Here is a 27,175-nt window from a genome sequence, read left to right on the forward strand (position 1 = left end):
TATAGCAACACAGGAATTTTTCTGTAATTTTCTCTTTATATTAACCATTTGAAGGCTACAAAATTAATTTGTTAAGAAAAAATTAAAATTATGCTTTTGAGAGCTGTTTTCTGTATTTGAGAATAAGCCCCAAAACATATATTTTTGTCTGCCAATGTAAGATACAAAACCGTAGGCAAGCAAGACGGGAGAATACTTAAGGCGAGCACCTGCTGAAACACGACCATCATAGAAATAAATTCGTCATGTCCATTTTCTCCGCAACTAAGTTGAGAATTCCATGACTGGAATTATTTCGATTTAACAGCTAATTAAACCCGAACGCATCTCAGTTCCGATAATTGACATTACAGTTGATTTCTTGAAGACTTCAACACTACAACTTCATTTGTGGCAGTACTAGTTTAGTTATCCGCTGTGAGGTATATAATTTCCTGTGAGCGTTCCTGACTCAGTACGAAAGATTCGTGATATTACGACACATGTGGATGCTGTTTCCCGGCGCTTAGGACCAAGTGGCAATTATTTCAAGCAGAAAGCTTTGCAATCCGCTTCCGTTATCTTATCGTACATCGTAATCGCACGTGGTTTCCGACTTCTTTATCATTCCTGCAGTTCGTAGAAATCTATTTGTAAAACGATCAAGGAAAATCTTTTTCCAGTTGCGATTTGCGTGAATGCTATCATGTTGATATTGATCGTCTTCAAGGCAGTACAAGAATTCCTTCTTTAGACACAACGGTAGCGCACGTTCTCGCTTTACAGAGGCGGAAACTAATGAAACATTGCCGCGTGTCTCGGAAACAATGATTTGGTCAAAATTTATTGTACTGTTCCTACTGTAAAGGATATGAACACATGATCTCTAGCAAAATACAAAATGCAAAACATTATAAACTCATTTTAGATTCTAGCCGTCAAAACTGAAAATTTTAATGTCTTTGAAAACCTGTTCATTAGCTGCACGGACAACACGTGGATTACTGTCTGACCTGGTCTTCTAACATTTGCCGATTTGTTAAGTTGGTACAACAAACGGATGAAAGAAAAGGAATCTGAAGTTGTTATACTTCCCGAGGATACACAGCTGTGGCTTAATGATGGTGGTATAGAGTAAAATATTTCGGAGGCTACTGGGCAGACTACTCCGCAGGATGTCATCAACAGGAATAATGTAAGTAGTGCTCTCAGTACGAGTGCGAGTTGTTATATCCCTTAATCGTTTAGGTTGGTTGGAGAATTTTAAAAGAAATTTGGATGGTTTTAAATTAGGTATAGGGGGAGTTAGTGACATGCGGTGGCAGGAAGAAAAAGACTTCTGGTCGGGTGAGTACGTGGTAATAAACACAAGTGGTATACAGTACGACGGTATGTCCGAAAGAACAGATAACATCTTAGTATATATATATATATATATATATATATAGTTGAGGCTCACCGGCCACTTGACCATGTTCTCTTTTGTGCGCATGCACAAACAGTGCCCGAACTCTTACGGGAATCGACAACGCGCCACGAGTAATGAGTATAACGGGTGGGGGCACTACGAATGTAGTGCAGGACAATATGTTGAGAATTTGGGTTTCGCGGGAGGCATGCCAGAGATAAATCCCTGCAGTCGCACTATCCTCTGTGTCCTCGGTGGCTCAGAAGGATAGAGCGTCTGCCATGTAAGCAGGAGATCCCGGGCTCGAGTCCCGGTCGGGGCACACATTTTCATTTGTCCCCGTTCACGTATGTCAACGCATGTAAGCAGCTAAGGGTTTTCATTTCATGGTAATTTCTCAATATAAGTGTGTCTATAGATCAGTAAGGAAAAAGAAACGCGATTTCGCTACTTTGAAAATGTAGTGAACAATTTATCATAGACAAGATGGGTATGAGGCCAACTCCCATCACAACCATAAAAGTTCATATGCCTACTAGCTTCCCAGATGATGGAGGGATTGAAAGAATGTCTCACAAAATAATAGAAATTATTCTGGCAGTTAAGGGAGAGGACAATTAAATGTGATAAGGTTACTGGAATATGAAAATAGGAAAAGGATGGTAAGGAACATTATTGAGAGAACAGACTTGGGGAAAGAGACGAAAAGGGAACCCACGAGAAGCAGCTAAAGATGAGGTGATGGGAGACAAATTTCATAGAGCACTGAAGGACCTAAGTCGAAACATGGCACCTGGAGTAGACAACGTTCCTTCAGAATTATTGAGATGCATTGGAGAAAAAGTCATGAGAAGTGTTTAACCTAGACGGGCGAATTACCCTCACACTTCAAGAAGATTATAATAAATCCATTTCAAGAGAAGAAAGGTCGTGGCATGTGTGAGTATTATCGGAGTATTAGTTTAATAACTCTTGTTTGCAAAATACTAGTACGAATTATTTATAGAAGAATGGAAAAACTGATAGAAGACGAGCTCCGGGAAGATCAGTTTGGGTTCTAAGGAAATGTAGGGAACACTGATCATAAAGCTTATCTTAGAAGATATGTTGAAGCAAACGAACTCCACATTTATAGAATTTGTGTAAATGGAGACACGCTAAACTGGAATACACTGTTTGAAATTCTGAAGATAGAAGGAATAACAGATGGGGAGCAAAAGGTATGTATAACTTGCTCAGGAAACAAATTGTTGATGATATAAGATATAAGGACGCGAAGGGAAGGCAGTGGTTTGGAAGGGAGTGAGATACAACTGTAACCTCTGCTTGATGTTATTAAGCGAGCAATAAAACAAGCCAAGGAAAATCTGGAAACAGAATACAAGTTCAGAGAGAAGAAATATAAGCTTTGAAGTTTGTTGGCAACTCTGTAATTTTGTGACAGACGGCAAACGACTTGGAAGAGCAGTTGCGCGGGACGAATAGTGTCTTGAAAATAGGATAAAAGACGAACATCAACGGGAGTAAAATAAGGGATCAGCAGTGAGGCCGACCTAAATCACAAAATGTTGAGGGAATTATATTCGGAAATAAAGCACTGAAGGTAGTGAATGAGCGCTGCTGTTTGACCAGAAAAGTAACTGACTGTAGAGAACGTTTCTGATAATGTTCTATCGGTAATAAAGCTGTGTCAAACGTTGTGGTAACTGCGAGTATATGGTCTCCTCTAGGCGCGCAGTCCGGAACCGCGCGACTGCTACGGTCGCAGGTTCGAATCCTGCCTCGGGCATGGATGTGTGTGATGTCCTTAGGTTAGTTAGGTTTAAGTAGTTCTAAGTTCTAGGGGACTGATGACCACAGCTGTTAAGTCCCATAGTGCTCAGAACCATTTGAACCATATGGTCTCTGTTAATAATTCCTGCAAAATCGTCCTTGTTTACTGAGTTAATTTCGCTCCTCCTGTCTTCCGTATTAATCCAGTTCGCATGTTATTTTCGTCATTTCATTGTCTTCGCGACACAAGTGAAGCACGAGCAATAAAGCGACCGCATAATGAACTACCGAAATATCCACTATACATAGTTCATCTACTATTCTTGTACGTACAATCTCTCATATCAATATCACGCACTCATACGTTGAAACCCAATGATCTAAGACAGAGGTATTCTACCTGGTTCCTACCGCCAAGTAGTGGGCGTTCTAGCCTTCAAGATGGGCTGTGGGCGGCTGGGGTTAAATTGGTTTTCATTAGGTTTTTAAAAAGTTTTAACGTAGAGCCTTTGGTAAGTAATTATTATTATATGCTTTAACTTGTTGTAACTCCACTGGATAAATTTTATAAAGTTTATTCCCCACTCCGTAAGTCTTCATTACTTTGGAACTGGCGGGTCGCTAGAAAATTGTACTACTAAAAGAGATACAAAAGTAGGTGGTGGGTGGAAAGTTTGACTATCCCAGATGTAAGAGATGTATTTACATTTATGGAGGACAATGGGACTAACGACTGGGCATCATGCAAATAAAATAAAGTAATGAGAAAAGAAAAAGTTATTTATGTAGACTATCCATAGCTACGAGGGCTATTCGAAAAGTCAGGAACGATCGGTTACGAAATGGAAACAACAGTAAATATCCTATGAAGCTTTGCACAAATGTCTTGGGCAGTGCCTCTAGTACGCCTGTAGATAGGTGACCCCGTTCTTCTCAGCTCTGAGAGCACAATGAGTGTGTAAAGGTGCATCTCCCGCCAAGCTTGGGTGCCTGACGAGATATTTCGCCAGATTTCATGCAACGATACGTAATGAAACAGTTCTTTCTTCATGACATTTCTCGGCCGCACGCTGGAGAGGAAATGAGCACGCTCCTGCAGCGTTTCTGACTGCAAGTGTTTGGGCACCCAACGTACAGCCCGGATCTGGCTCCCTTTGGTTTTCATTTCTACTCAAATGAACCCTTGGGTAGGAAGACACGATTTTGGCACAGACAGTGAGCTGCGCTCCAGCGTAGAAAATTCTATGAAAGCACAGGCCCTGGCCTAGATGAAGAGCCGGCAGCCGGCGGCTCACCCGAAGCCCCCCACGTAGCTCTGACTGCGCCTTCTCTGACGAGGCTATTGGCAAGTTGGTACAACGCCACGACGTCTAAGTCGTAGTGGCGACTATGCAGAGAAGTAACTAGAACTTGTAGCTGACTGTGTCAAATAAAACAGCATTGATTTCCACTGTGGTTTCCATTTTGAGAGCGATCTACCTTACTTTCCGAATAGCCCTGGTATGTCGTTATTCATTCTCACTCCATTGGGCTTCTCCAGTGCGCTCTAGGGGCATAAAAGGTATGTCTGCGTGGCACAGATGACAGTGACTTGGAATTTAATGTCTGGAGTCATATTTTAAAAGGTGAACACCTTTTTTAAGAGCACGTAAGGCGTAATGGTTCAGGAGCGTGTCGTGCTCTCATGTCGACCAGATGGCTTGTTTGGGGAACGGGCACCCAGTCGACCTGTAGGGCAAGGGCAGCAGCCGGCCGAGTGATTTAGGGAGAGGGCCTACCGATACAGGCGGCGATAACCCCCGACACCCGGCTACAAGGCGGCTCGGGCCTGCCCTGCTCTGCCCTGGCCAAGATTAAGAGCCGGCAGCCGGCGGCTCGCCCGAGAGCCCCCCACGTAGCTCGGACTGCGGCTCCCTGAGCTCACACGGGAAGGCTGGCTACTGCCAGAATTCCTTCCTCACATAATTCCTAGTCTCTGTGCATGTGGTTCACTTACTTCATCCTTAGTGCCACCCTCCCCACGACATTTTGCCTAGATACCTCAAACCTTTCGACGTGCACTTTCACGTGCAAAAGAGCGTATCAACAATCATCGTCATTATCATCACCATCAGTATCATCAACCATTTGACATAAACTGCTGCAAAAAGATTTACTCCAGATTTATCCTTGGATTATAAACTTCAGCTTCACTCATCCATGCTTTTGCATGCATTATGTTGGCATCCACCCATCTTCCATTAGTTCGCTGTCGTGGTATTTTCTGACCTACCTCAGTGCATCTATCGTCCATGCGCCTTGTTGCGTATCATGTCGCTAACTCAATTTTTACAGCCGTTATTACATCCTTCACTCCAGTACATTTTTATATTCATTAGTTTCTTTTTGTGTGTCCTTCAATAATTCGCACCATCTATGTCACCACTGTTCATTTATCATCTCTAAGCTTTTGAATCATTTTTAGGTTTTAAGAGTCCATGTTTCACTGCCCAAATTTAAAACTGCTAATACACACTGCTTGCAAACAGTTTTGAACCCCATAAATTTAACGAAAGCGCTCTAATGATTTTTATACTCTGCTGTTTATTTCTTTTATTCTCCACCGAGTTATTGTCTTATACTGCCTTAAGCACAAAAACTGATTAACTGGTACTCCATGGCAAAAAATAAAAGTAGCTTGGGAAATATTTCATACTTCTTAAGATAGGCAACCCAACGTATGTCATTCGCCCTACGTGCAGATGATGCAAGCTGGACTGCTTAAGCTGCATGAAATATTTCTTGGTGTACTTTATTTTTACCAGTCTGCGTATCAATAAAAGTATAGACTTTTCTCTTCTTCTCCTTCTCCTTCCACTGACTAGTGTTGCCCTCGTTTATCGGCTTCATTCCGTCGATGTTACGAGCCAAATGTTTTCTTATCTCTTGAGTGACCATCTGGAGAGTCGTTTACCTTTCGGTTGTTCATGTTTAGGGATTTAGAGGCCCATGCTTTTCAAAAGATCTTTCCAATTTCTTTTCCTTGTCATCATCCATTTACTTACACATTCTATTTCATTCTGATCCCTAATCGATACATTTGGATTTGTCTTAGTATTTACAGTTCCAATTAACTTTTCTTTCATCAGTTTTGTTTTCACTCTAGTTTCTGCGGCATATATATACATCCCCAGTTGTCATAAATGTGTCTCCCCATACAGAATTTGGCAGGTATCCAGTACCCTTACTGTATTTCCCATTCGATTTCTCACTTCTATAGTTAAGTCTTTATGGCTGGCTGGTGCTACGAGTTTCTGGATGATGAGATCTAACCACTTGCTCAACTTACACACCATGTGCATCTGATTTTCATATTACAAGTGTTTTTCACGTTACCACTTTCTTCGACTTTTTTAGATGAGTTTTCCAGATTACATTGCTTATCTCTTTTATTGAATTGGTGAAGTAATTTTTAGAAACTATTCTCATTGTTTGCTATCTGCGCAGGATCATAGATATAAAATATACAATTTAGCACTTCATTTCCCATTCTGGTTTCTTCAGCGATATGGTCCATTATTAAGTTCAGCAGGAATGTAAACTTCTTGAGTCTCCTCGTCCAATTTCCTTACCTATTACAATTTTATTTATGAATCTTTCATGTATTTTAATTCTCGTTTTAGTACCTGTATATGTGTCTTCTATGAATCCCATCTATTGGTCTCCAGTTTTTCCTGAATCCTTGGAGTCCTTTTGCTATTTCTGTATTATTCCGTATCTGTCTCTAATTACCGATGTTAACAGTTTTAAGCTGGTATAAAGCACGATTGTTCTGCAGTAATTTCTAATACTTGTTCATCTGTTTCTCTGTGTACTGGAATTGTAATACTTTCTCATCATTCTCTTGGTATCCTACCTTACTTTATAATACTGGTCAGTAGAGTATTAAGCTACTGACATAATACCAGCCCCCTACATTTTATTAATTCATTATATATGCCATCAGACTATGGAGATTTTCTGCTCCAAATCTTTTTATTGTAGCGTATATTTCCCCCTTAGAGAAGTCTCTTTGGTTGTCGTTTTCTGAACTTTGGTGCCTAGTTTCAATTTCCACATTTGTTGCATCTATCTACCGCAGTTTCAAATAATTTTTCTAATCAATTTTGATTACATTACATATTTGAATGTGTTCATTAATATCTTTCTTTTGCTTTTGGAGTATTCACCATAATTTCGTTTCTTTTCCATAAATGTCCAGTTACACACTTTTTCTTTATGGCTCATAATAACCATCTTTCGTTTTTCCAATATCCGAGTTCACCCTCTTACAAATGATCTTGTCGTGCCTATAACATTTTTAACTTCAACTGGCTTTATATTTTAGGAATACTTCGGTCTTCTTAATAGCTAATTCTTTAATTCTTTAACATCTTGAAACCGTTGTGTTCTGTATGTAGTACTGCCCGTATAACATTTAGTCTTTTCAAAGCTAAAACTTCTTGTGATGGCTCATATATTCAAACTAAGAAGATCCTATCTACATAATTAACGATTTTCTCTTATAATCTATTTCATACAGCATCTTATCCTCTGTGACCTCAGTTTTAATCCTTTCTTCAGCGAGCTTCTTTATTTATTTACTTATTTTTTTGGTCTGAGTTTCAGGTTCAATAAAATATCGCCACCCAATGATCTGATCCTATTTTTGCTGACGTTGACGTTCTAACATCTAACATGTGACTTGCATGAACGGTTCTATTGCTTGTAATGTAATCATTGACCGAGTGCTCACCTCTTGTATTGCCCCAAGTACATTTTTGCTGCGACTAATGGTCTAAGTATGTGCCATGAGAACGTAGTTCATTCAGTGCCCAAAATTAAGTAGGTCTTCTCCACTTTCATTTGCACCTATTTCATTAAATCTTTGTTTAATGCCTGGAATAATCGAATTGCCAATAGTTTCACTGATATCTCCCATGAGCCTATTTTTTCTTTAGAGAACAGTGTCAATGATAGCTTGAAAATTATTATAAAATATTTATCTCTCTTTTTTAGGACTTCCCACGTGAGGCGCCTACACAGAAATTATGTAAGGTACAGATTCATCTATATTATCATCTTCATTACCCTTTGAGTCAGTAGTGTCATTACCAAATTTCTGGTGGTAGGATCTCCACTACTGTATGTGACCACAAATGTTTACCAACACCACTGCTGAATAGTGTGTAACTTAAGATTCAGTCCTTCTCTTTTCTTATCTTTCCCTTTCCTCTATATGACAGTCTCGCTAACCGATGCACTGAAATGCGTCACTCTGTTAGTAGAGTATGAATGACAAAATTTATCTCACTTTACCGATCGTGTCACTTTCCGGAAAATTAGAACCATATTCAAGATAAAAAGTGTATTAAAAACGTAAACAGAAAAAAAACTGGAGGATTATTTCCCGACACCGAACGGTAAGAAAATGATCCGAAATATAGTGTTTTAGCTGTAATTTTGTAAATAACCCGTCTGTTTGCTGTGACTGATGTGTAAGTAATAGAGAAGGCATTCAAATGTGACGTGTAAGAGGTTTTGTAACTGCAGTAAATAGAAGCTTCCAGTGAAAACATTGTGTGTTTTGGATTATCCTTGTTCACCAGTTATCCGAGTAGTCTCGAGTCTGCATTAACCTTAATAATGGGGAGCTTGCAACAGAGGAACTCGGGTAGAATGGGATAGTGGGGTGCAATGAGACTGTGCTTTTTTTTCTGGAATATAGAATGCAGCAACTTATTATAGTGACATGTAGGTATGTCTGTGGATGGAAGAGAAGGTGCTATAACCATTTTGACTTGGTTTGGAGTGCGACTTGTAAGTGAACGATTCTATTTCAATTTAAACGCTAGATAAAACTTCAACTGTATGCCATTAAATGACCTGTAATCTTAAATTGCATGCCATTCGTAATATGATAGTTACATAATGAGCTTAAATCCGTCAATTATTATACTGTAGAGAAGTTGCTAACCAGGTATCTGCTCTCGGGGAAGAATGGGATGGGACAGAATGCGCTAGTGACCCGGTTCTGCCCCTTCACTTTCAAGTTCGATATTAAACCAATGGAAATGGCAGTTTCAGCTGGTTTATGTCCCGAAATGTTATTTAAAAGCATCTAAGGAGTTAAACGTACAAAAATCAGCGTTGGAAAGATACGTTAGTAAAGCCAAGAACAATTCCAAGTAGGTCCCTGAAACCGCATGGCCTCCCCACGTGGCCCGCACGTGCCTAGGGTGTGAGAGTGAGAGCGCGAACACGCTTCGCCAACATTGATGGAAGTTGACGAAGATTGCCGATGCTAATGACAGCCGCGCGAGCACATGTACACCGGCCACGCCGCTGGCACAGCCGCGTAAGAGCTTGTCCGCAGCCATGCCGATTTCACATGCAGACACTCACTTGCAAAAAAGGTTGCGAATTTGCAGCGTGCACATGCACAATGTGCTTCGCTTCGCACCAGACTTGGACGGAATTTATACGAACGAAGAATAACAAATACAATTATGTACTGCCATTTGTTATTTGTGGCTAACAAATATTATCCAAAACATTATTCGCTTACACGAATAAAAACACTTATTCATCATCTGTGAACAAAAAGTGTTAAGAATAATAGATAAATCTGAAATACAGATGCCGGCCGTAGTGGCCGAGCGCTTCTAGGAGCTGCAGTCTGGAACCGCGCGACTGCTACGGTCGCAGGTTCGAATCCTGCCTCTGGCATGGATGTGTGTGATGTCCTTAGGTTAGTTAGGTTTAAGTAGTTCTAAGTTCTAGAGGACTGATGACCTCAGTACTTAAGTCCCATAGTGCTCACAACCATTTGAACCATTTTTTGAAATACAGATGTATTTATTGCACCAATTCCCTGTCATTTATTAAACTAATGTACTTTTCGTTTCTTTTAAATTAGTTATCGGAACTACTCTTTTTTTGAAACGTCCATCAGAAACTTTATTTGATTTACGAAGATTTACCATAGTGGTACTAAAGAAAATACGTGCTGCACGTGCAATACATTCCTAAACTCATCTTTAATCATGGCTTCGATGTATTCTTTTAAGCTCAGAATTTTATTTAACATCAATTGAGAAATTATCAATTCCACTGTTTTATTTTGCAAATAATTCATAGTCATTTCACCCTAACTCCCCTTCTCAAATAATATTCCATATAAAATCTTCTTTTTATGTCATAATGTCATTCGAAATTCGTGACCTAATTTGTTTGACAATTCTTTGGCTATTATATGTCTAAAGTTCGTAGCAAGCCTTTCTTGGTCGTGGAGGCACTAGACGTGAACTACTTGTTTTTAAATCATGGGTGAGACTTTGCTGCAATAATTTCAGTTGGTATAGAGAGGCCAAAAGTGTCTTTTAATCGTTTCTTGACACTGTCACAATACACAAATTTCAAGTGTCCTGCAGTATCCTACAATGTTTTATATATTCAAAATATTTGAATCTCAGAGCCTACATAACTGCATAGACGGACATCGGTTCGATAAACTTATTATAGTTGCAAGCTTACTTAGAGTTAATCCTACAACACTTCGAATTGCTTCGGTTGTCCGACTGCATTCCATAAACGTTATAGGAGACTTCAGATTAAGTCTGCTGATATTAATGTTTATAAACCATTGAGTTCTTGACTGTTAACTCATTTTGTAGCACTATATCTATGAATTGGGCAATTACTTCAAGAGAACACACACATGCGAGAGTGTTAACGATCTAAGAAAGGTGTTGAAGAATGAGAGGTTTTTTTTTTTTTTTTTTTTTTGCTGCATTCTCATTGTTGGCTGGTTATCTATCGTTCTTAGGCACATTAGTAGTTGGAGGGGGAGACGTATTGGCAGGTAAAGAGATAGGGGACCGAGTTGGTAGTGTGAGGCCTGTGAAGCACTGGTCAACCTGTCAAAATGGCATGCATTTTAGCCCAATCAACAGGCCACTGCAACAGCCAGTTGGCTTCACGTTGTTAGTTGTGAGCAGGCTGTCTCGTGGAGAAAGCATATAGTTGCCTTTCGTGTCTGTCTACACGTCCAAGTAGCCAGAGCTTACTTGCATTCTGTAATAAATTTCATGGTGACTTTCGACAGCTTGTCGGACCTGGAGGAATTTACAGTTCTGGAGGGATATGATATACAATATGTTTACAAATTTATAGCTATCTCCTCCTGGCTCATCATTTTGTTAAATAAAGTATACATTTAATATAAGAACTGCAAAATTCTCCTCAACACTTACCCTATTGAAAAAATTTCAGTTGTTTCGTATGACGTCAATTGGCATGAAACTGTAAGTAGGCTGTTTAGGTTCTTATATTGGTAACGCCACGTAGCGCTCTGTATGAAAATCACTGGCTGTGCTGTGTGCAGTCTGTGGCTAGTTTGCATTGTTGTCTGCCATTGTAGTGTTGGGCAGTTGGATGTTAACAGTGCGTAGCATTGCGCAGTTGGAGGTGAGCCGCCAGCAGTGTTGGATGTGGGGAGAGAGATGGCGGAGTTTTGAAATTTGTAAGACTGGATGTCATGAACTGCTATATACATTATGACTTTTGAACACTATTGAGGTAAATACATTGTTTGTTCTCTATCAAAGTCTTTCATTTGCTAACTATGCCTATTAGTAGTTAGTGCCTTCAGTAGTTTGAATCTTTTATGTAGCTGGCAGTAGTGGCGCTCCCTGTATTGCAGTAGTTCGAGTAACGAAGATTTTTGGTGAGGTAAGTGATTTGTGAAAGGTATAGGTTAATGTTAGTCAGGGCCATTCTTTTGTAGGGATTTTTGAAAGTCAGATTGCGTTGCGCTAAAAACATTGTGTGTCAGTTTAAGCACAGTCATGTATAACTTTTCTAAGGGGACGTTTCATATGTCGACCCTTAGCCGAGGATACCCCACTGGAATCTTCTGATTTTGTCTTGTATTTTGTGTAATTAGTGTAGATTTTGTTTATTGCTAGCGCGTAATTATAGAGAGAATTTCCTTTGTAGCTCTAGTTTTTCATTGTTATCCAGTAAAACAGTTGTGGCATGCATGTAGATTTGCAGCAAGTATTTCGCAGCTGCGCTTGCAATTAACGAGATATTATTTTCACTGCTACGTTAATGTGTTCTCTTATTTTTGCTCTTCAAATTCTGCTTTTCTGTGCTATCGTGTGAAGTATTGTGACAATAATGGCGTGTGAAAAACGTAATACTAGGCTCCAAAGTAAACTGAGAAATGACAATGAAGACCAAAGCAGTGTGTTAGCGCCACCGAGTAATGAATTAACTAATGTTCAAAGAAGTAATTTGGAAATTGTGGGTAAGGAAATGTAGCGGGCTGCAAACAGTGGTGTAGACAGTGAAACAATTAGTGAACAGGGAAGCATTATCGATCGATCGGTCGGCAACAGCTTGCCCCCGGAATCCGAAATGACAGGACACAATCTTGCAAATACTGTAGATTCAGGTTTTGCGTCCTCACCGTTTTCTCAAATAAGTCAAGACACATTTTCTACTTTTCAAACTGCGAATATTGCCGGTTCAAATGCATTGCCGAATAGCACTGAGGAACATGTTTCATACACCAGTGCATTGTTATTACAATTAATGCAACAAATGAGACAAAAGCTTCAAAAATTAGACATAATGCAACAAAATCTTCAAAAGTTAGACACAATGGAACAAAATCTTGAAAAGTTAGACACAATGGAACAAAATCAGAGACAAACACAGCAAAAGCTTCAAAAGTTAGACACAATGGAACAAAATCAGAGACAAACACAGCAACAGTTCGACACAATGGAACAAAATCAGAGACAAACACAGCAAAAGCTTCAAAAGTTAGACACCACACTTGAACAAACACGTGAAGTTTTAACTACTGAGTTACATAACATTGAATCGAAATGTCAAACAGTCTGTAATGACGTAAAAACACAGATTTGTGAGCATTTTCAACTTATTTTTTCGCGGCATGAAAACGCATTACAGAATCACGAAGCAGCCATAAAAGAACTGCAAACTATTGTTCATGAAGGTCATGAGACCTTGCAAGCTAAAATTGACTCAGTTGCATCTAACAATTCGGTTACACAACTTGCAAAAACACAAGAAAACTTAAAGGACACAGTAGATACTCTGAAAATTGGTTCAGAAAGACACATTGAGGAAATTAGTTCATTATCAGAGAAAGTAGTTGAACGTTCGGATCAGCTAAATAAGTTATCTACGAAGGTAGATGATAATCTGAATGACACAAAACCAGTAGTGTAAATGACACAGAAGAGTGCAAACAAATTAGGAAATTCAAACAAAATCAGAATCAAATTAATACGCAACTCCAAAGAGAAATCCAGGAAGTACAAGATCAGCTGACACAGGTAATACAAGAATTACGTATTTCAGAGGACACTCGCGCTCCAATACGGGAAGAGGGACATTGAAATACGGAACAGCCACAAAATAATAACACAGGGCACTTCGGAAATTATGAAAGAAATTGGCAAGGTACACCGAATTTTGAGATGGAACCGCCGAAAAGACGTAACAATGACCGACATGCGATTTGCCGACATGATGATTTTGACTATAAGCTGTTCATTACTACACGTAAATTCAAAACATTTAAGAATTCTGGCAACGACATTCATCCACAAGCCTGGCTTCATCAATTCTCTCATTGTTTTCCTCCCAACTGGTCATTAGAACACAGATTAGAATTTATGTGTGGCTACTTAGAGAATGAACCAGCTGTAAGAATGCGATCGGTCATTCACGATTGCCACAGTGAAGGAGAGTTTTACCATGCCTTCCTCTCAGCATATTGGTCTCAAGCCACACAAGACCGAGTAAAACATGGCATCATAATGATGAAACATTTCGAACAATCCGAATTTTCCAGTCTTGTGAAATATTTTGAAGACATGTTGCACAAGAATCAGTACCTGTCAAACCCATACAGCCCCTCAGAACTCATCCGCATCGTCACCAAAACAGGCACCACCCATATGACAACCGTTGGCAGAGTAGTATTAATTACAGGGAAAGATCGCCTCTCCGCAGTAATGACTATCACAGAGACAATCAAAGAAACAGATAATGTGGGAACCAAAATAAATATTATCAGGGGAGACAGAATAACTTTAGACGCAACGGTCCATTGCGCAGTTACGATTCAAGGAGAAATTCTCCAACACATAACCGACAAGAAAGAAACTATGGAATCTACCGACATGACGACAGACGATATGATCGTAACGACAGACTTGAATTGCATCAGAACTGGCGGGATTCAAACTGAGCAGGGCCCTCTCGACAAGGTGAATTTGTAGAAGTTAGGTCTCCAAATCCCAATAACGACGCGCGCCAACAAAGAGACAATAGGCAATGACTCATACCGCTGGCAGCCACAAAACGTACTTCTGAAACAGACACGCAGCTGCCGTAGTTAGTAATTACGTAAAAATGGAAGACATTAGGGACATCTTACTCCAGGAACACGACGTAAAACATAACAATATTGTATATCCTGTGATTCACATTACAGTAAATGACGTAAAATTTACTGCAGTACTTGACTCTGGCACTCCCATTTCAGTAATTAGTGAAACAGCCCTTAGCAAATGCAACAAATCGAACGATTGTCCCACACTTCCGTTACGTAAGGTTAAATTACAAGGTGCAATCGTTGGAAGAAGTGTAGATGTACGCCAACAAACCAACTCAGAATTCTTTTGTCAAAGCCACAGCTTCTCTATGAACTTCCTTATTGTTCCATTATTGTCAACGGAAATTATATTGGGAGTAGACTTTTTGAATCTTAAACTTTCACGATGCTGAAATAAGTTTAGAGAAAGAAGGTAAGTCAATAGCTTTGAAATTTGAAGATTGGCTCTCAAACCATGACGAGGAAATTAATCGGCTCTACCTTCTGTTACACAACAGGGATGATATCGACGACACATTTGATACTAACGAGTTAATTCAGAATAAAATTCAAACAATTGAGAATTGTAATGACACTGATAGGCAAGACCTTTTTGAGATTTTACAAGCAAATTCCACAGTTTTTACTCACAAAACAGGAACAATCAAGGGATTTCAATACCAATTTCGTGTTCGTGAGCATACTAAATTTTTGTTAGACCATACGTAATTCCGGCGCATTATAGGGACCGTGTTGGAACAGAAATAGAATCTATGCTTAACAAGGACATTATTGAGCCTGCAGTAAGCTCATACAACAATCCATTACATGTTGTTGAGAAGAAAAATGGATCGATCAGGCTTGTCTTAGATTCGAGACAAATCAATACTATCATCCTTCCTGAAACAGACAGGCCGCAAACGATGGAAGAACTTCTTCAAAATTTTAATGGTGTAAAAGTGTTGTCTTCTATTGATCTCAGATCCAGCTTTTATCAGATCGAACTTCATCCAGAATTTAGAAAATACACAGCTTTTCTTTGTTTCGGCGTTTGTTATCAATTTCGGAAACTTCCTTTTGGTTTGAACATTTCTTCGGCAGCGTTCATTCGCGGTCTAAATTCCATATTACCTGATTTCTTAAAACGTCACATCACCTTATATGTGGATGATATTCTAATAGCAGAAGCCTCATGGGAACAACATAATCGCATCCTCAACAATTTGTTACGTATTTTTGCAGAATCTGGAATTACAGTTAACTTGGAAAAGTCTGAATTCGGTAGGTCAAAGGTGAGGTTTTTGGGACATATTATTTCTTCTGAAGGCATTCAGCTGGATCCTGAAAAGTTAGAAGCAATCAGAGCCATTCCAGTTCCATCCACAAAAAGACAAGTCCGCAGTTTTCTAGGTCTCGTAAATTTTTACCGTCGTTTTCTCAATATGCAAATTCTAGTTACACCAAAACTTTGTTCTCTCACTGGAAAAAATACTATTAGGAACTGGGATGAACAAGCAAAGTTGGAATTCAATCCTTTGAAAGAATCGCTAGTTAACGCGCCAATACTAGCTCATCCAGATCTGTCACAAGATTTCTGCCTTAGCACGGATTCTTCTAAAGTCGGTCTTCGTGCCCACTTATTTCAAGAAGCCATAGAAAATGACACTACTGTTCAGAAAACGCTTTTGCTAGCCGAGTGCTAACAAAATCTGAAAAAAAATTATTCCGTTACTGAATTAGAAGCTTTAGCTATCGTTTGGGCATTTAACAAATTCCGTTTCTTTCTTTCTGGTATGCACGTAAAAGTAAACAGTGATCATCGTGCATTACAATTTCTTATGTCATCAAAATTAAATCATTACAGGTTAAAACGTTGGGCATTGTTCCTGCAAGAATTCCACTTCACAATAGTCTACATTCCCGGCAAGGAGAACATTGTTGCAGACGCACTGTCACGCGCACCGGCTGGGCTTGAGAAAAGTAACACAGAAGGCAACCTTGAGAAAAATTTCAGTATTCTTTACATTCAGAAAGTCGCCTTTGAAAACTTCATCACCACATCTTTAAAGGATAATGCTCATGAACAAGATAAAGATCCGATTTGGAAAGACATCAAAAGTAAATGGCATGAAAAGACACACTCAGATTCGGCATTATTATCTGGTTAGAAACAACATACTCTTCAAACGCTGCACTGTTGATGACAAGCTATGAGTACTTTGCATTCCAGACGATTTTGTTAATAAGCTCATTTGGTACATTCATTTCAACTACGCACACTTTGGTCCACGAAAATGTTATCATATTCTTCGAACGACTTGTTATTTTAACAATATGGAAAAGAGAATTCGAAGAGTCTTGTCTATTTGTAAACTTTGTCAAAAAGTGAAACCATCTACTATCTCACATCGTGCTCCATTGTTTCTTATCATTCCTTCTAAATTAAAAGAATTTGGTGCTGTTGATCTCTTGGGACCCCTTGTCAGAACATCGAATGGATTTTCGTACATTCTAGTCGCTGTTGAACTTACTTCAAAATTTGTTTTTTTCACTCCGTTACTTAAAGTCACTGGACGGTCTGTATCCAACGCCTTTGTTAAAAATTTCTTACGTGAAGTTGGACACGTTAGTAAAGTCATTTCAGATAACGGACCGCAATTCAGATCTGCTGTTTGGTCACGCATGCTTCGGAATCATAAAATCAAACCTGTTTTTATTTCATTGTACTCACCACATTGTAACCCGTCTGAATGGATTATGAAAGAAATCAATAAGCTTTGCAGACTTTATTGTCACAGAAAGCATCAGCATTGGGACAGATATTTACACTTATTTCAAAACGTGGTGATGAAATGCCTCACGACTCCACTGCTTTACCACCTACTCTTGTACTAAAGAATGAAGAACCACCGAACAGAATCAGAGAGCTTGTACCTTTTCCGAATACATGTAAACTTCGACACAAAGACATAATTGATTTAGCTATTAAAAATATGAAATCTGCAGCAGACAAAAGGAGAAAACTACACGACAAAGCAAATGCAGAGAAATTATATATTGGTCAGAAAGTTCTCATTAAAGCTCATTCATTGTCACATAAGAAGAAACACTTGAGTCACAAATTCTTTCTAGTTTACGATGGACCTCACAGAATCCGGCGTATACCACATGATAATTGCGTTGAAGTTGAAACTCTGCGTACTAGGAAGAGTAAAGGTTTACACCACATTTCACATTTAAAACCGTTTATTGAAAGATAATCTGCTTTTTAACTGTGTCTTTGCCATAAAACTTTTCACTTCACATTTCTAGTATGCTTTGTCAGACTTAAGAAACTGTTAACATGCAACAATGTTTGAAGTTAAATATCCCGTCTAGAACCTAGGGAACATTTTTAAACAGAAATTACGAATGCATTGTTACAGTGAACAGACGACACAGTGTTATTGTGTGTGTACACTCTTGCTTGTTAGTTGCACGATTACGTAACGACTATAAGACTTACATACTTAGAACATATACTGGTACTGCTAATGAGATTTTAATGCAACATTTTGGTTTACTCGAAAATACATTCTGGATTTACAGTACTTTCTGAGAGATACAAGATGACATAGTGGTTAGTTTATGTGACAGCTACACGATTTTATCACGACGCTACTAATGAGTGACAAGGTACAATGTTGCTTTTGCGGTGTTTCTGTTTTATGTCTGCACAGTTTTATGTATTATTCTGGAAAGTAAAACATGTTTTAGTAGTAGATTGTTTACTGCATTATGAAATGCAATATGGCTAGTGAATGACGTTTCACGCCTTGCTTTGCCTATTTTGTTTAATATCTAGTTCCTAGCTGCACTGCAGCATTGGTTAAAATAAAATTTTATAGATGTACTAATATAAATATTTTATGCCTACAGATCCAGTAAAAAATAACTTTATGATGGATGTACTCCAAAAAAAATGAGGGAACACAGAAAGACGTTTCCACTTCACAGGAATTGCATACATAATTTTTGTCAGTGACTTGGTAACTTGTCTGCTAGAGCAAGTTACAGTGATGCATCACTCTAGTGTTAAGATGTGACATAGGTATTAAACATGGCCATTTTTACTGTAATATTTTTTCTGCTTGAGCTTTCTCATGTTTAGATATAAGTTATTGCATTTGCTGCTGCTGTTTGCCAGGCATAGTGCTACTAAATGTCACTTTTTATTACTCTGTTAAGCTAGTTTTACTACTGATTTATTTTTCTTGTTGCTGCACATTGGCTCATATTAGTTGTAATGCTGCATTGCTTGGTAATTTAGATTTACTGCAGTTTGCTTTCACAATTTACATTTTTTTCATTGCTATTTGTATTAATTGTTCTATGCTGTTGCATTGCCTCGCCTCTTAGTTTAGAATCTGAGCTCAGTAGATTTAAGTTAGCTTAAGAGGGGGTAGACTATATAAGAGGATGAGTTGCGATGAATTGGAAGAAATGAATTGAGAAGTTATACGAAAAAAGTACAGAAAGCAGGTATAGATAGGACTTTTTGGGAATAATGATGAATGAAGGGAGATCTCCAAGAAAAAAAAGGTTTTGTTGGCAAAATACTGCAGTACCAAATGTTACACTGAAAACAAACCCTGTCCTTTCCCCCTGTGTTATTCTGCTATGTGTTTGTGTACTCTTGTATATTTGTGCTTTTCCTGTCTTTATGTGTTTAGCTAATAAGATTTATGTTGTAGAATTTTTCAAATACTATGTTATTTTCTTCGTAAAGATGTTTAGACATTGTTTATTCTGTTTTGTTTTAATGATCATGTGTGAAATTAATGTTTCAAGAACTATTCTCATTATTTTATTTATTTACTTATGTCATAATTCCTGTAACACTGATGTCTATGTCTATTTCTATTCTTTTGTAAAGCCTGTATAGCTCCAAATGTTATCTGTATTACTATGTTCTTTAATAATGTATTTTGTACCTTTGTTATTGTATTCTTATTTTATAAAATTGTAATTGACACCAGTTCATCAAATTAAGTAACTTGTAAGTTACATTTCACTGCACACGTTTCTGTTGGTCATAGTGTATGGACAATATGTGAGAAGTAGGGACTGATAGTGTTTGCACGTGTGTTAATAATTCTGCAAGGGATTGGATAACGGCATTACTGGTTCTAACAAGGGAACCTCCCCATCGCAACCCCCTCAGATTTAGTTATAAGTTGGCATAGTGGATAGGCCTTGAAAAACTGAACACAGATCAATCGAGAAAACAGGAAGAAGTTGTGTGGAACTATGAAAAAAATAAGCAAAATATACAAACTAAGTAGTCCATGCGCAAGACAGGCAACATCAAAGATAATGTGACCTCAGGAGCGCCGTTGTCCCGTGGTTAGCGTGAGCAGCTGCGGAACGAGAGGTCCTTCGTTAAAGTCTTCTCTCGAGTGAAAATTTTAATTTTTTATTTTCAAATAATTATAAAAGTTCAGGCACTCACACATAATAAACTTCGCTCTCCAAAATTCCAGGACATGTTCAAATTTCCTTGGGCATATGCAGGATTTGACGGAAAAATTTGAAAACGTTAAAAACATATGTTTTAACAGAGCACAGGGAAAACTGTGCGACTATGAAACTGTTGCATTCATCTGTTGCAGTTTATGTGAGAAACTCGTATGTTTTCATCACTTTTTTGGGAGTGATTATCACATCCACAAGAAACCAAATCGGGCAAGGTAGAAGAATCTTTTTAACCATTCGCAAATTGTACAAGTTAGGTGGGTCGACAACATATTCCTGTCATGTGACGCACATGCCGTCACCAGTGTCGTAAATACACTCCTGGAAATGGAAAAAAGAACACATTGACACCGGTGTGTCAGACCCACCATACTTGCTCCAGACACTGCGAGAGGGCTGTACAAGCAATGATCACACGCACGGCACAGCGGACACACCAGGAACCGCGGTGTTGGCCGTCGAATGGCGCTAGCTGCGCAGCATTTGTGCACCGCCGCCGTCAGTGTCAGCCAGTTTGCCGTGGCATACGGAGCTCCATCGCAGTCTTCAACACTGGTAGCATGCCGCGACAGCGTGGACGTGAACCGTATGTGCAGTTGACGGACTTTGAGCGAGGGCGTATAGTGGGCATGCGGGAGGCCGGGTGGACGTACCGCCGAATTGCTCAACACGTGGGGCGTGAGGCCTCCACAGTACATCGATGTTGTCGCCAGTGGTCGGCGGAAGGTGCACGTGCCCGTCGACCTGGGACCGGACCGCAGCGACGCACGGATGCACGCCAAGACCGTAGGATCCTACGCAGTACCGTAGGGGACCGCACCGCCACTTCCCAGCAAATTAGGGACACTGTTGCTCCTGGGGTATCGGCGAGGACCATTCGCAACCGTCTCCATGAAGCTGGGCTACGGTCCCGCACACCGTTAGGCGGTCTTCCGCTCACGCCCCAACATCGTGCAGCCCGCCTCCAGTGATGTCGCGACAGGTGTGAATGGAGGGACGAATGGTGACGTGTCGTCTTCAGCGATGAGAGTCGCTTCTGCCTTGGTGCCAATGATGGTCGTATGCGTGTTTGGCGCCGTGCAGGTGAGCGCCACAATCAGGACTGCATACGACCGAGGCACACAGGGCCAACACCCGGCATCATGGTGTGGGGAGCGATCTCCTACACTGGCCGTACACCACTGGTGATCGTCGAGGGGACACTGAATAGTGCACGGTACATCCAAACCGTCATCGAACCCATCGTTCTACCATTCCTAGACCGGCAAGGGAACTTGCTGTTTCAACAGGACAATGCACGTCCGCATGTATCCCGTGCCACCCAACGTGCTCTAGAAGGTGTAAGTCAACTACCCTGGCCAGCAAGATCTCCGGATCTGTCCCCCATTGAGCATGTTTGGGACTGGATGAAGCGTCGTCGCAAGCGGTCTGCACGTCCAGCACGAACGCTGGTCCAACTGAGGCGCCAGGTGGAAATGGCATGGCAAGCCGTTCCACAGGACTACATCCAGCATCTCTACGATCGTCTCCATGGGAGAATAGCAGCCTGCATTGCTGCGAAAGGTGGATATACACTGTACTAGTGCCGACATTGTGCATGCTCTGTTGCCTGTGTCTATGTGCCTGTGGTTCTGTCAGTGTGATCATGTGATGTATCTGACCCCAGGAATGTCTCAATAAAGTTTCCCCTTCCTGGGACAAAGAATTCACGGTGTTCTTATTTCAATTTCCAGGAGTGTAATATATCAGACGTGTTTTCCTGTGGAGGAATCGGTTGACCTATGACCTGGCAATCAAATGTTTTCGGTTCCCATTGGAGAGGCACGTCATTTCGTCTACTAATCGTACGGTTTTGCGGTGTAGTCGCAAACCACAGACACTAAACTTATTACAGTGAATAGAGACGTCAGTGAACGAACGGACAGATCATAACTATGCGAAAATAAAGAATGTAAAACTTTCACTCGAGGGAAGACTTGAACCTAGGACCTCTCGTTTCACAGCTGCTCACGCTAACAACGGGACCACGGCGCTCCTGAACTGACGCTATCCTTAATGTTGCCTACCTGGCGCATGGATTACTCAGTTTGTATATTTTGCTTATTTTTTTCATAGTTCCACACAACTTCTTCCTGTTTTCTCGATTGATCGGTGTTCAGTTTTTTAAGGCCTAGCCACTGCGTCAACTTATAACTAAATCTGAGGGGAGTACGATGGGGAGGTTCCCTTGTTAGAACCAGTAATTTCAAAAAAAAATTTGTGAGTGCACAAGTGGTGGTTCATGGACTTGCTATATTATCTGCAAGACTCTTCAGTGGTGATTGTGCACCTGCACAGTCACAACAGATGGCTGTTGGCCATCTCTACAAGTACTACAGTGGGTCTGCATCTTTGATGACCCACCAATACCATTATTTCTACAAGGACTGCAGTGGGTCTGCACCTTTGGTGGCCCACCAATACCGTAATCTCTACCAGGTCTACAGTGGGTCTGCTCTGTGATGACCTACCTAACAATATTCTTCAAAACTTCGACTGACTCTGCTGTGGGTTTGCTCTGCTGTGGCCCATTACCTGTCTGCATGTCAAGAGTCAGTCAGCACTGTCTTTCTGTTGGAAGGACAACACTACTTCTTCAAGATGGCATGGAAATCCACTACTTCCGTGTGCATTTTCTTTTACTGCTCAGACTTTGAGAAAAACACTGCAATTTTACTGTGATGAACGATCAGGACTGTCTTTATGGACTGTGAGAAAATTTTAGCTTTTGACCAACATTGTATCAATAAGTGTGTGCATTTGAATTCTTTGTTATTGTAATTGTTAAAAAATTTTAACAAATATGTATTGGCCAGTGCCCAAATCAATTTGTAAAATTTTTTGTGGGGAGCATGGGGGCTATGTAAGTAGGCTGTTTAGGTTCTTATATTGGTAACGCCACGTAGCGCTCTGTATGAAAATCACTGGCTGTGCTGTGTGCAGTCTGTGGCTAGTGTGCATTGTTGTCAGCCATTGTAGCGTTGGGCAGCTGGATGTTAACAGCGCGTAGCGTTGCACAGTTGGAGGTGAGCCGCCAGCAGTGGTGGATGTGGGGAGAGAGATGGCGGAGTTTTGAAATTTGTAAGACTGGATGTCATGAACTGCTATATACGTTATGACTTTTGAACACTATTGAGGTAAATACATTGTTTGTTCTCTATCAAAGTCTTTCATTTGCTAACTATGCCTGTTAGTAGTTAGTGCCTTCAGTAGTTTGAATCTTTTATTTAGCTGGCAGTAGTGGCGCTCCCTGTATTGCAGTAGTTCGAGTAACGAAGATTTTTGGTGAGGTAAGTGATTTGTGAAAGGTATAGGTTAATGTTAGTCAGGGCCATTCTTTTGTAGGGATTTTTGAAAGTCAGATTGCGTTGCGCTAAAAACATTGTGTGTCAGTTTAAGCCCAGTCACGTGTACAGTTGTTCAAAGGGGACGTTTCAAAACTTGTGTATGTATGCATATAACATTTATTAACAATTTAGCGAAATTTAGTTACATGATCTCGAAAACTGTACTTTATAAGGGTTTCTTTTTGTCTAAGTATTGCATTAAATAACACTGAATAGGAGTCTGGTAAAAAAATGTAACACATGTAACGACAGCTATCACACTTTGTGCTATCTTTCGCCCCATTTTTTCCCAGAGTAATCTTACACGAAAACTCTACAAAGAAGAATATTAATATTTTTGAGAGCCCAACCATTTGGGAGAAAAGCGAGTGGGAAGAAGAGGTACACAAAATATAAACAAAAAATGGTCATGCCCCGGATGTCGGCTGATAATGGGTGTACAGTTAAAGCAGTGACAAGTGTCATCTACATTTATATCGACATAACTACTCCGCAAATCACACTCAACTGCCTGACAGAGACTTCATCGAACCACCTACAAAATGTTTCTCTTTTATTCCACCCTCTAACAGCACTTGGAAAAACGAACACCTATATCTTTACGTGCGAGCTCTGATTTCCCTTATTTTATTGTGACGATCGTTTCTCCCTATGTAGGTCGGCGCCAACAGAATATTTTTGCATTCGGAGGAAAATTTTGTAATAGAAATTTCATGAGAAGATCACGTCGCAGTGAGAAACGCCTTTGTTTTAATGATGTGCATCCCAAATCTTGTACACTCTCCACTATTTATCGATAATACCAAACGTGCTTTACTTCTTTGAACTTTCTCGATGTACTCTGTTAATCCTTAATTCCTCAGGATGTCTCCTATCAGCCGATCCCTTGTGGCAGACAAATTAGATTTGGTACCTCCTCAGCAGATCCCCGTTCTATCCATCTAATCCAAAGCACTCTCCAGAAACAGCGAGCTTCTCAGCGAGCCTCTATTCTCTTCTTGTCTGAATTGTTTATCGTCTACATTCTGAGCAAGTAACTCCAGAAAAGATTCCTAAATTTTATATTTTATATTAATAAATTCCTGTATTTCAGAAAATTTTTCTTGCCATTGCCAACCAGCATTTTATATTATCAATATTTCCGCCATCGACAATTATCGGGTTGGCGCATAAGTTCGTAGCGTTTTTCCAAAAGTATAATAAATACAACAGAAATACGTAACAGAGATTTTAGTCACCAGTATTATATTTTCCTTTACTATCCCATACAGTATGCCAAGACTTGGGTAAGTTTTCGATTCCGCGACTATAGAAATTGCGTAGTTTTGAGGCGAAGAACTCGTGGGCCATATTCGGAGCCCATTTCTAACCGGAGTGGAAGCTCCTTGAAGGCTGTTCATTAGAGAGTGGAAAAGGTGAAACTTTGAAGGCGCAACATCAGGTGAATAAGGTGGGTGCTGAATGACTTTCCAATCAGACTCTTGTAAAGTGTTTTTGTCAGTCTAGCAGAATGCGGGCGGACATTATCTTGAAGTAATATCACTTCAGGCAGTATTTCTGGTCGCTACTCTTGGACTGCATCTTCAAGACTTCTCAGATGTTGACAGTAAATGTCAGCACTGATTGTTACACCTCGAGGAAGCAATACGTAATACATCACACCGTCGCTGTTCATCAGGTGTATGACATCGTTTTGTGGACGTGCGCAGTATGCGCAGTACTTTGCACGGCAGATGCTACTTTGATTGGGCTCAACCATTTGTTTCCTTCCTTATGTTAATATAAAGACACCATTTCGTGTCACATGTAAGATACAGTATGGAAGTGGTCTGTGTTCATCACGAGTCAAATAATAACGAGCAAGCAGAGACACATTGTCACCCGATAATTTTACTGATTTTGACTTAGAGCATGTGGTACCCACACACCCGATTTCCTAACTTTCCCGTTGGATTCAGATGTCGCACGATGGTGGAATGACCAGAGTTCACCACATTTTCAGTCCTAGAGTGCACGGACGTGAATCATTGTGGATTGATGCAATTAAACGGCCTTTATCAAACTTCTTAGTTGTTGCTGAACGTAGAGAGTCACTAATGACAAAATGTGTAACAAAGCAGCTTAAATCACTTAATAAAGGCAAGGCCTCCGGCCCAGATAGTATATCAGTATGGTTCATCTCAGAGCATGCTAATAAAATAGCTCCATATTTAGCAATTAGTATACTACCACTCGCTCACAGAAAGATACGTACCTAAAGACTGAAAAATTGCTCAAGTCACCCCAATACCCAAAAAGGGAAGTAGGAGTAATCAGCTGAGATACAGGCCGATATCACAAACGTCGATTTGCAGTAGGGTTTTAGAACATATACTGTATTCGAACTTTATGAAGTATCTCAAAGGAAACGATTTATTGACATATAGTCAGCGCGGATTCAGAAAATATCGTTCATGTGAAACACAACTAGCTCTTTATACTCATGAAGTAACAAGTGCTATCGACAGGGGATGTCAAATAGATTCCATATTTTTAGATTTCCAGAAGGCTTTCGACACCGTTCCTCACAAGCGTCATCTAATCCAAATCCCGTGCCTACGGAATATCGCCTCATTTGTGCGACTGGATTCGTGATTTCCTGTCAGAAAGGTCAATGATCGTAGTAATAGACAGAAAATCATCGAGTAAAACAGAAGTATTATCCGGCGTTCCCCAAGGAAGTGTTATAGTTCCTCTATTGTTCCTGAACTATATTAACGACATAGGAGACAATCTGAGTAGCCGTCTTAGATTGTTTGCGGATGATGCTGCCATTTACCGTCTTGTAACGTCATCAGATGATCAAAACGACTTGTAAAATGATTTAGATATCTGTATGGTGCGAAAAGTGGCAATTGACCCTGAAAAAAGAAAAGTTCAAAGTTATTCACATGAGTACTAAAAGAAATCAGCTAAAATTCGATTACGCGATAAGTCACACATCTGAGCGTTGTAAATTCAACTAAATAATTACGGATTCCAATTACAAGTAACCTAAATTGGAACGATCACATAGATAATATTGTGGGTAGAGCAAACCAGAAACTGCGATTCATTAGCTGAACGCTTAGAAGGCGCAACAGGTCTACCAAAGAGACTGCTTACACTACGCTTGTCCGCCCTATTCTGGAGTACTGCTGTGCGGTGTGGGATCCGCATCAAGTGGGACTGACGGATGACATCGAAAAAGTACAAAGAAGGGCAGCTCGTTTTGTATTATCACGAAATAGGAGAGATAGGGTCACAGACATGATACGTGAATTGGAGTGGCAATCATTAAAACAAAGGCGTTTTTCGTTTCGTTACGACGGGATCTTCTCATCAAATTTCAATCACCAGTTTTCTCCTCAGATTGCGAAAACATTCTGTTGGCGCCCACCTACATAGGGAGAAATGATCATCACGATAAAATAAGAGAAATCAGGGCTCGCACGGAAAAATTAAAAATTTAAGTGCTCGTTTTTCCAGCGTGCCGTTCGAGAATGGAACGGTAGACAGACAGCATGAAGGTGGTTCATTGAACCCTCTGCCAGACACTTTATTGTGAATAGCGCAGTAATCACGTAGATGTAGATGTAGATATCCATTTCCTTGCCGTGCTCTGTGCAACGGATTTATCACCAACACGTCGTATATGTT

The sequence above is a fragment of the Schistocerca piceifrons genome, chromosome 4 (genome assembly GCF_021461385.2).
Source record: "Schistocerca piceifrons isolate TAMUIC-IGC-003096 chromosome 4, iqSchPice1.1, whole genome shotgun sequence".
In the NCBI taxonomy this organism is placed as follows: domain Eukaryota; kingdom Metazoa; phylum Arthropoda; class Insecta; order Orthoptera; family Acrididae; genus Schistocerca; species Schistocerca piceifrons.